Genomic DNA, 10,872 nt, shown 5'->3' on the forward strand with positions numbered 1-10,872 from the left:
CTTGTATTCCCAACCCTTTGTTTATTCATTCACTCAATTGTAAACCAATGATTCATCCAAAGTTAATCCACTTGATGATAGGGAGTGGATAAGGGTTGATTCTCTTAGTCCACTCAATGTTATAAGTGGGGGGTACACACAAATGGCTTGACCAGAAAATTCCTATAAGACATTCTCGGCCAATAAAGTCATGCTTTCCTTAATCTTATCCCACTAGGTGACCTTCCTCCTAGTTTTCTTGCGTCTTTTAGATAATTTTGTATTTTATGGGACTTTGACGAAAATCACCATAGAGTCACGTATACCAAATCATCCGTATCACATATCTAAGGAGGAAGGACACCTTTTATATGAAACCCACTTTGGAGTGCATTTCTTTATGACTAGAATGCATTACAGGAAGATTCTTTTTCCAGACCTCAAACAAATTCTACAGATCAGCTTGTGGCATTCCTAGCATTCTCCATCTATTTCCTACATGATGTGAGTATACGGTGGATGCAATAGGATTGACAAGGCTTCCTTGACAAGATCTATATATGCAAGGTACGTGATCCTTTTGATACACCCAGAGGTACGAGATCAAGGGGGTGACTTCCTTACCCATTACTCGTGACTACACATAGGGTTAAGCAACTGGCGACAGGGTGGTCGAACCATGAGTGATTGTCTGTAATAGTGTAATGTAGGAATATCATTATTCGATCTCAAAATATCATAAAGTGAGTGGACCTCCCTGAGGGTGCTAGCATAAATATGAACATCATCAGCTGTTTAACGATACCTCACACCCTTGTATAGGAAATGGCTACCGTTTGCTCATAGAGTACTCTCCATGACATGCACTGACCACCCTAAGGGTGTGGGCATGATAGGGATTCCCTTGCCAAATGATTTCGCTTCAAGCACGATGCATGATGTGGTTAGCAAATACAATTACAAACATAGGGTTAGCCAAACATGTTTTTAAATAGATGTGGAAAATGTTCTTGCATTTAATGGTAGCATCTAGTGTCAAAAACTTAACCTTTTCCCAGTGAAGTCACCACTGTAAGGGTAGTAGCGGCTAGAGGTTCTCTCCCCTTAGGGGGGAAAGACTTGCATTCGGCCCTCTCTCCTCTCTTTCTCTTTCTTAAGGATGGGTGTGCCATGTGTGCTTAATCATGGGCCCCACACCACCATACTATCGCTCGGAGATACGTGGAGGCCTATTTCGCAGGAGTGTAAAGGTTATCATTGATACAGGGATTTGATGATGATCCAATATAGGAGATTGGGATCATGCAAAAGGGTTTGGAGTCACCACCTAGGATTATGGGCCTAGGACCCAAGGGTGGGCTTGATTCTTAAGAAAATGGCCCAAAAGTTTGTCTGGTCTAGAGATTTAGGATACGTGTCAGGTTATAGAGTTGAGAAAGTGTTTGGCACCCAATCTACTAGGTTCAACCAGTCGTCCTACTAGATGCTTAAGAACGAACATTTTCCACAATTATTCCTATTCTGCATACATGGCTAAAATATCACACATATATACATTGACTGAATTAAAATAATTATGTACACTAAAACAAGATCAATATAAAGTCTACATTATGCTAATTTGGGTGAGAAATTATACCTGAGTTTGACCCCTATTTCAGGTCAAAAGGGGTGGATCCCTGATTAATGCTAGCATGAACTTTCTTGTGGATTCTCCCGGCTCAGGGGAAGATGGTCTTGACCTCCAACTTCCTTTTCGAGAGATGCTAGCTGTAGTAATATTTAGACATAGTTCTGACTAGGAATGGTTACTTTTGGACTTAGACTGAGGTATCAATTTGGCAGAGCTTCTGCTAGAGATGGGCTACTTCTGGATTTTAGCTGAGGTAGCACTCCGATAGAGCGTTTGTTGGGGATCGGCTATGGGAAGGCTACACTGAGGTGGCACTCTGGTAAAACTTCAGCTAGGGATGAGCTATGGGAGGGCTAGGCTGAGGTGGCACTCCGGTAGAGCTCTACTGGGGATAGGCTATGTGAGGGCTAGGCTGAAGTGGCACTAAGGCAGAGCTTCCACTGGGGATAGGCTATGTGTGGGCTAGGCTGAGGTGGCACTCCAGTAGAGCTTCCGCTAGGAATAGGCTAAAACTTAAATGATTGACGAACTTCGAAGGCCCGAAGAACACTTCAAAGAACCGAAGAACATTTCGGATCTTATGAAGATCGCTTTGAAGGTTTAAAGAACCTCAAAGGGGGAGGGGAGACTAAGGCAAAGCTTCTCCTACACAAGATGCTCACTCAAAAAAGTAGATGATTGAAGAACTTCGAAGGCCCAAAGAACACTTCGGATCTTATGAAGATCTCTTCGAACACTTGAAGAACCTCAAGGGGGAAAGGGGAGGAGAGAGGGTAGAGCTTCACTATAAGGGGTGCTCACTATGAGGATTGAGTGTGTAAAACCATAGGGAGGGGGGTATTTATAGATTTCTTGGACCAATGGGGAGGAAAGAGGACTTTCCTTGGCCAATGGGGTAAAAAGTGATTTTTCTAAACCAATGGGGTAACAAAATCAATTTTTGGACCAATGGGGTGAAGGGTGAATTTCTTTGGCCAATGAAGTGTAGAGATTCTTTTTTGGGTCAATGAGATGAAAAGATGCATTTTTGGGTCAATGGGAGGTCGTGGTGTAGAGTACGCTAGTGGGGCAGTTCAAAAAGCATAAATGGGTGAAGGGAGAATCTCTTCATAACTCAAATCATCAGAGCGAAGATTCTGGCTATTGGCAAAAGCAACGAGGCTAGACAAGGGTGTGCAAGTAGGGAGGGACACACGAGGTAGGGGCCGTGCGGGGTAGACATGGGCACACATGAGATAGGTTTACACGCGGGGCAGGCAGAGGGCTCGTACGAGGCAGGCTAGGGCATGTGTGAGGGATGTAGGGGGCACACACAAAGCAGGCAGGGACACGCACACAACGTAGCGAGGGCATACATGGCATACAAGGGTGCGTGCAGGATAGTGGGGGCGAGCGAGGCATGCAGGGTTGTGCACAGGGCAGTGGGTGCATGCTAGGCTCACAGGGGCACACGCAAGGCAGTGGGGTTGCATAAGGCACGTGGGGGCACACACAAGGTAGTAAGGGCATGTGAGTCTCACAGGGGCTTGTGCAAGGTAGTGGGGGTCTGCGAGGCATACAGGGGTATGCACAGGGAGCAGGGGTGCATGAGACAAGCAGGGGTGCACGTGGGGTAGAGGGGGCATGCGAGGCACTCGAGGGAATGTGCAAGGCAGCGAGGGCATGTACAGGGCGATGGGGGTACACAAGGCAGGCAGGAGTACACGCAGTGTAGGTAGGGCACACACAATGTAGTGGGGCACGAGCGAGATGCGATTTTATCAGGAATGATTATAAAAGATTCGACGGTCTGATTTTGATGTACCATATATCATTGGGATTGTGATTTTGAGTACTATTCATCCATATGGTCACTTTGGACTGGATTCCTTCGTATATAAGAAGTCATAATTGGACCCTTCTTTTCTTTCGCATAGGATTTTTGGGATTCTTAGGTGACTATGGAATGTTGCTAGATTGGGTTTTCTCAGTCATCTATCATCTCTGTTGATCGGAAGTGAGAGATCACATCCAAGATCCATAAATCATCATAGTCGGGGGAGGGTGACAAAATTAGGTGTCTACACCTACCCCCAGTGGAAGCTCTGCCGAAGTGCCACCTCAGCCTAGCTTTCCCATAGCCTTCCCCCGGTAGAAGCTCTTCTAGAGTGTCACCTTAGCCTAGTCCTCCAATAGCCTATCCCCAATGGAAGCTCTACCAGCGTGCCACCTCATCCTAGCCCTCCCATAGCCTATCCTCAGTGGAAGCTTTACCAAAGTGCCACCTTAGTCAAAATCCAAAAGTAGCCCATCCCTAGCTAAAGCTCTGCCGAATGACCCTCAACCTAAGCTCGGAAACAACCTTCCCTAGTAGAAGCTCTACCGAAATTTAAGTCCAAAATAACTGTTCCTAGCTGAAACTCTGTCTGAATATTATCACAGTCAGCATCTCTCAAAAAAGGAACTTGGTGGTTAAGACCATCTTCCTCTGAGTCAGGAAAATCTATAAGAAAGTTTGTGCCAGCACTAATTGGGGGGTCCACCCCTCTTAAGCTGAAATAGGGGTCAAGCTCAGGTATAATCTCTCACCCGAATTAGCATAATATAGACTTTATATTGACCTTATTTTAATGTACATAATTATTTAAATTCAGTTAATGTATATATATGTGATAATATAGCCATGAATATGGAATAGGAATAATTGTGGAAAATGTTCATTCTCAAACATCCAGTAGGAAGTCCTGTTGAACTAGGTAGATTGGGTTCCTAATACCTTCCCAACTCTACAACCTGACACTTACCCTAAATCTCTGGACCAGACCAACTTTTAGGCCATTTCCTTAGGAATTGGGCCCACCCCTGGGTCCTAGGCCCATAATCCTAGGTGGCAACAAGAAACCCTTTTGTATGATCCTAGTCCCTTGTATAGGACCATCATCAAATACCCATCTCAGTGATGAACCCTACACTCCTGCGAAATAAGCCCCCACGTATCTCCGAGCAGCAGTACGAGGCCTGTGGGTGAGCACACACAACACACCCTCCCTAGGAAAAAGAGGATAGAGGGAAAAATGCAAGTCCTTTTCCCCCTACAAAAGAAGAAGAGAGGTTTGGCTGCTACCCTCACAGTGGCAACTCCACTAAGGACTATCAAGCTTCGGACACTAGATGCTACCATTAAATGTAAGAACATTTTCCACCACATTTGTTTGAAAATATGTTTGGCTAACCTCATGTTTGTAATTGTATTTGCTAACCACATCATGCATCATCCTCAAAAAGAAATCATTTGGCAAAGGACTCCCTGTCATGCCCTCACCCTCAAGGAGGTTAGTGGATGTCATGGAGAGTACTCTGAGAGTAAATGGTAGCTAATTCCTGTACAAGTGTGTGAGGTATTGTTAAATGGCGAGGATGTTCGTAATTATGCTAGCACCCTCAAAGAGATCCATGCACTTTATAACATTCTGATATCAAATAATGATATTCCCCCATTACACTTTTGAATACAATCACTCATGGTTCCACCAACCCCGTGGCCAGTTGCTTAACCTCATGTGTAGTCATGAATAATGAGCAAGGAAGTCACCCCCTTGATCTCGTACCTCTGGGTATATCAAAAGGATCATGTACCATGCGTATATAGATCTTGTCAAGGAAGTCTTGTCAGTCCTATTGCATCCACTGTATACTCGCATCATATAGGAAATAGATGGAGAACACTAGGAATGCCACAAGCTGATCTGTAGAACTTGTTTGAGTTCTTGAAAGGGAATCTTCCTATAATGCATTCTAGTCATAAAGAAATGCTCTCCTAAGTGAGTTTTGGATAAAAGGTGTCATTTCTCCTTAGAAATGAGATGTAGATGATTTGGTATACGTGATTCCGGGGTGGTTCCCGTTAAAGTCCCGCAAAATGCCAAATTACCTAAAAAAACCTAACAAAACTAGGAGGAAGGTCTCCTAATGGGATAAGATTAAAGAAAGCATGACTTTATTGACAGAGAATGTCTTACAGGATTACTCTGTTCAAGCCATTTGTGTGTATCTCCCACCTATGACATTGAGTGGACTAGAGGCATCAACCCCTATCTAGTCCCTATCATTAAGTGGGCTAACTTTGGATGGATCATTTGTTGACAATTGAGTGGATGAATGAATAAAGGGTCGGAATACAAGAATTCTAAATAAACCACTTTTAGTTCAGGCACAATTCCACACCTCAAGTATTCTCTGCGGTCCGTTTGGACACATCAGAGTAACCAGTTGACTCACTTAAGTCCAGTGTCACCACCATCATCTCTCCGTGGCTATGTCCTTCCAAGTGATTATAGTCCAGTTCACATGGATCCACTCAACACTGAATCACTTGAGCAAGCATGGGTCCACCCAGTAGATACCTTACAAATGAAAATGGTTGAAGTCAAGAGTGGATTAGCTTAAATATTACACCTATTACGAAACTCTCCCAGGACAGATCCCAGGACTGAAGTAACACAGGCTATAGAGGAATTGGAACCGGATGGACCTATGGGTGATTGTGGGACTTTCTCTCGAGTTGACTTAGGAGAACCAGAACCAGCCAGGCCAACCAATCAATAAGGAGTTTCACCCACCCGTCTGAATGGTCAATGAGAGCCTATTCCTGAGTTCCTCTACCTAGGGTGGTGAGTGAAGATGAGGAAGAAGGGTTTATAGTGCATGTTCGAATGGAACCTTAAGAAGCAGAAAGAGAAGGAAAATCCAGAGAGCAGTTGGATAAATTGAAAAATATGATCCGAGCAGGAAAGAGTTTGAAAAGTCAAGTAGTAGATTCTGATGAGATTAGTTTTTTTTCCAGGGCAAAGATTCTTAAGAAGTTCAAATGGAAAATTGATAGATTTGATGGGTTAGGGGACCCCAAGGCTCATCTAAAGTTATTCCTCAGCATCACCAAATCATGGCAACTTGCTGATAATTAGATGGGTTAGGAATTTATGTTGACATTGTCAAGGCCAGTACTGAGGTGGCTCACCCAGTTGGAATCTACCCAGATCCAGAATTGGACAACAATGGTGAAATCCTTCACCAAATAGTACTCTTACAACACTAAAGTAGGTGTGAAGTGTCACAAACTTGAAACCTTGAGGTAGCAACCTAAAGAATGATTCATTGTGTTCCTGATGAGATTTGGAGACAAAGCCACCAAGATGGTAGATCGACCTTCTTAAGCAGAGTAAATAGAAATGTTGATTGAAAACCTGTTCAAGCTTTACTATGATGTTCTCTACTATCAGCATCTACAAACTTTTAATGCTTTTATACCCACTAGCACACATGTTGAGAATAGAATCTTAAGGGATGCATAATATCAAGGAGTTTCTTAAGATGTGGGAAAAAATGCCAGAGTTGGGCAAGGAAAGAATCCTGAAACCAATGCGGTAGGTGCGGTCCAACAATCAATGTCACCAACCCAAAAGAAGGGTGGATGGATGGGTACAATTGGAAGCATATGCTTGCACTACCAGACTCCCCAAAGATGACTTCATCAATAGGGTCAGTGAATGCATTAGGGGAAGACCAGGAGGGTGATCCCACTTCTCTAATTCAACCCACTATATTTTCAGAGGACAATCCAGAGGTAATTGAAGAGATTACAAATGATCTTTCGAGAGCAATAACCACATTAGCCATAGGGGAACAGATCAAAGAGCACACCTCTCAAATCCACATAGGGAGTGGCACAGAGCATGATGAATCAAGTCTTATCCAACTTCGAGCTAGTGATATCAAGTCTAACCCTATGGAAATCTTTTGGTCCATACGCTCTGAATACTATGAGGGTTTGGATGCAGGAGAATTTGATGGTTAAGAGGAATCTGATGGAGAACCAAGTGAGGGGGAAATTAGTGAAGAAGAGGATGATGACGACGACGATGAGGACAAGAATGACGATGAGAATGATGAGATGACTCTGATTCTCAAGAAGGTGATGAGTATCCAGTCTGGGATGACTACCAAGGGCCTTGGTACAATGATAATGATGATAAGTCAGAATACTACTCACTGGATCACAAAACATGTTTCTCAGTCTATGCTACCGGTGGTGATGACCTAATAGTTGATCTGACCAGTGGCATTCAGTCTTCCCTCTGCATGGGAGGATATTATTCTACATTAGATTTAGAAAATGCTGAGGAATCTGGAGAGCTAACACAAGTTTATATGGATGAACGGGACTCCGCACTAGAAATGGAGGAAAAGTTGTGTGAAGTGTACTCGAGCACATTGAGGATGCAGGAAATAGTAGAAAAAATTGACAACATACGGGGTGAAGTAACTATTGGTAATCATTACTACCATGAGAAGCTGAATGATCTGGAGGAAATAGGGCCAGATGACACATTCACAGAGGCAGTAGATGCTGCACTCCAATAACTTTCTAATGCAGTCAAAAAGTTACGAGCCTGGGCTGTGGATATTTGTGGAGGACCTCGACTTCCCACCCCAAGTAGGGAGGGAGAATCAAAAGAAAAGGATGATCCCATGGTAGGGATAATCACCATAACATATAGCGATGATGAAGATTGTTATCCCACAGAGATTATTGTAAAGAAACCTATCAACGTGATGGAAACTAGAAGTGGAAGAGACTATATGGGCAAGGCTCTAGTAGTGGAACAGTCAAGGACTAGTGAAGCCGGAACCAGTAGCTTAAAGAAAGAATCAAAGAACCAAGTCTTGGCTTAACTCAAGAAGTCCCAAGCTAATATCTCAATTTGGGGATTGTTTATGGCCTCCCCCACACATCGTAAAGCAGTTTTGAAGTCCCTCACTAATGTACAGGTGCCAATTGAGATAACTCTAGCACATCTCGCACATATAGTAGGGGTAACATATGTGGTACAATCCCTGATGTTCTCAGATTCAGAGCTTCCCAAAGGGATCTAGCGTAATCGAGCTCTCCACATCACGGAAGAATGTCTTGACAAGGTGGTTCTTGTTTACAGTGGGTCCGCTTTGAATGTGCTACCCTTGAGGTTGGCAGAGTATTGGCATCAACCTAGAAGAAATGAGGCCGACTACCCAAACTATACAGGCATATGACAATACCAAGAGGAAGATCCTTAGTATCCTTACCCTTGCCATAAAGATTGGCCTAGTGAAGTTTGACATTAACTTCCAAGTCATTTCGGAAAGGCCTTGGTTGCATCATACGAAGGCAATATCCTCTAGTCTCCATCAAAAAATGAAGTTCATTTATGAAGGAAGGGTGATTATAGTAGCCGGGGATCCCGAAGTGGTTAACACCTTGGCCAATATTGAAAATGGAGAAGAACAAGACCAGGATGTTCAACTAAGTGGTTTTGAATTATATGCAACTTGTGTAGCCATTGCCAAAGAAGTTCCAAGGGAGGAAATCTCGGTTAACTATAAAGCCATCTGGAGTTCGCCACTGAATAATAGGATGAAGAATATGCAATATTTTCCTAGCATTGGGCTAGGGAAATATCATCAAGGAGTTCTTAAGCAGCTAGTTTGGCAATGAACAAAGGAAAGAATGGTCTTGGGTACACTCCTCCAACCACCAAGGGGCAGAAAGTGCTAAGGATGACTTAGAAGATCTCCGTCTCTTACTACCCTATTCTCAATTGTTACTTAGTAAAAGAAAAAGAGGATTTCTCTTTCTATAATAATGTGGAGCCAAGGTTTGATGAAACCACCACAAAGATGCAACCAGGATTTGAAGTATTTTTCCAAGACGAGTTCGACTAGGTGGCTCATGATGTGGAACAGCAGCAAATGCTAGTCAAAGAAAGTGATCAAGACAGTTACATCACTGGGATTGCAAAACTTACACTGATTGAGATTGGGTCTTCCTCTGGTGACCATACAATATTGATCCTATCAAAAGAGGCACCAAGCCCTCGAGTCCTCCTGAAAAGAGAATGGAGAAAGAAGATGAGGCTCACCTGGAGTCTATCACTTCCCATTGATTTAAAAAGCTACATTTACTCCCTCCTACAAGAACCAAGAGCCCAAGAGCTACATAAGCTCAAGCCTCATCATTTCAGAGGAAGAAATGCATATGCAAAGCAAAGAAGAGCACAAAGAATGATGGTTTGCATGTACTATGCCCGAATCAACTGCAATGCAAAAGGTTTGTAAAGGTGGTCAAAGATGTGACCGAGGCGCCAGGATGGCATCCCTCAATAGGCTTGAAAAGATGGACTTTATAGAATGAGGATTGAGCAGTCTCCACCAATCTTCACCCCTCAAAAAGTTTGGTTTTCAAGAGCACGTGGTTGATCAGTTGGTATTTATGAAGAAGCAGGCATCTATCTAGAAGAACCATTGAGCCATTGAAGAAATAGCAGCTACTTTCTCAAAAGGAGAAGATGGCCCTTTGCCACACCTCTTCATCCATCAAGCTACCGAGCTGCCCCTGAATTGGACAAGCATTAGGGAAAACTTCAAGTTTGCTTATGCTATTGAGTCAACCAGCATGAATACCTCTGGAGAAAGCATTAAGCCAGTTATTAAGTCTGTAGTAGAGTATATTTTTTATGATTTCGTGTCTGCCTCCCCCCTCGAGGAGAGTCCAGAGTCCTTGTATGTCAAGTCTGTTACTCCTTCTTTCACGAATGAGATTTTTGATTCTGAGTATGACTTGCCTCCTTTTTTTGATAATGATCTTAATAAATATCAAGAATCAATAAAATAATACAAACCAAAGAAAGCCCAACCCATCCATAAGGATCCTTGTGTTATTAATCTAGGAACTGACCATGCCTTTGAGAGGTAAAAATTGGCACTACCCTTGATGACAAAGAAGTAGAATAGATGATTAGTCTTCTAAAGGAATTCGTTGAGGTGTTTGTTTGGTCTTATGAGGATATGTCTGGTATTGACCCCAACATCGTGCAACATCAATTGCCGACTTACCCCGGGGTAAAATTGGTAAAGCAGAAGCTCTAAAGAATGCATCCAGAATGAGTGAAAGATAAGAGAAGAAGTTGTGAAGCAATGGAATGCAGAGTTTCTATAAGTGGTGAAATACTTCCAATGGTTGGCCAACATTGTACCAGTACCAAAGAAAGATGGCAAGGTATGAATGTGTGTGGAGTTCCGAGATCTAACCAAAGTGAGCCCTAAAGATGACTTCCCATTACCTCACATTGATATATTGGTGGATAACACAGTGGGGCATGCTTTGTTATCATTTGTGGATGGATTCTCGGGATACAACCAAATAAGCATGCACCTAGAGGATCATAAGAAGATAGCCTTCGCCACTC

Source organism: Macadamia integrifolia, unplaced genomic scaffold (genome assembly GCF_013358625.1).
Source record: "Macadamia integrifolia cultivar HAES 741 unplaced genomic scaffold, SCU_Mint_v3 scaffold1386, whole genome shotgun sequence".
NCBI lineage: Eukaryota > Viridiplantae > Streptophyta > Magnoliopsida > Proteales > Proteaceae > Macadamia > Macadamia integrifolia.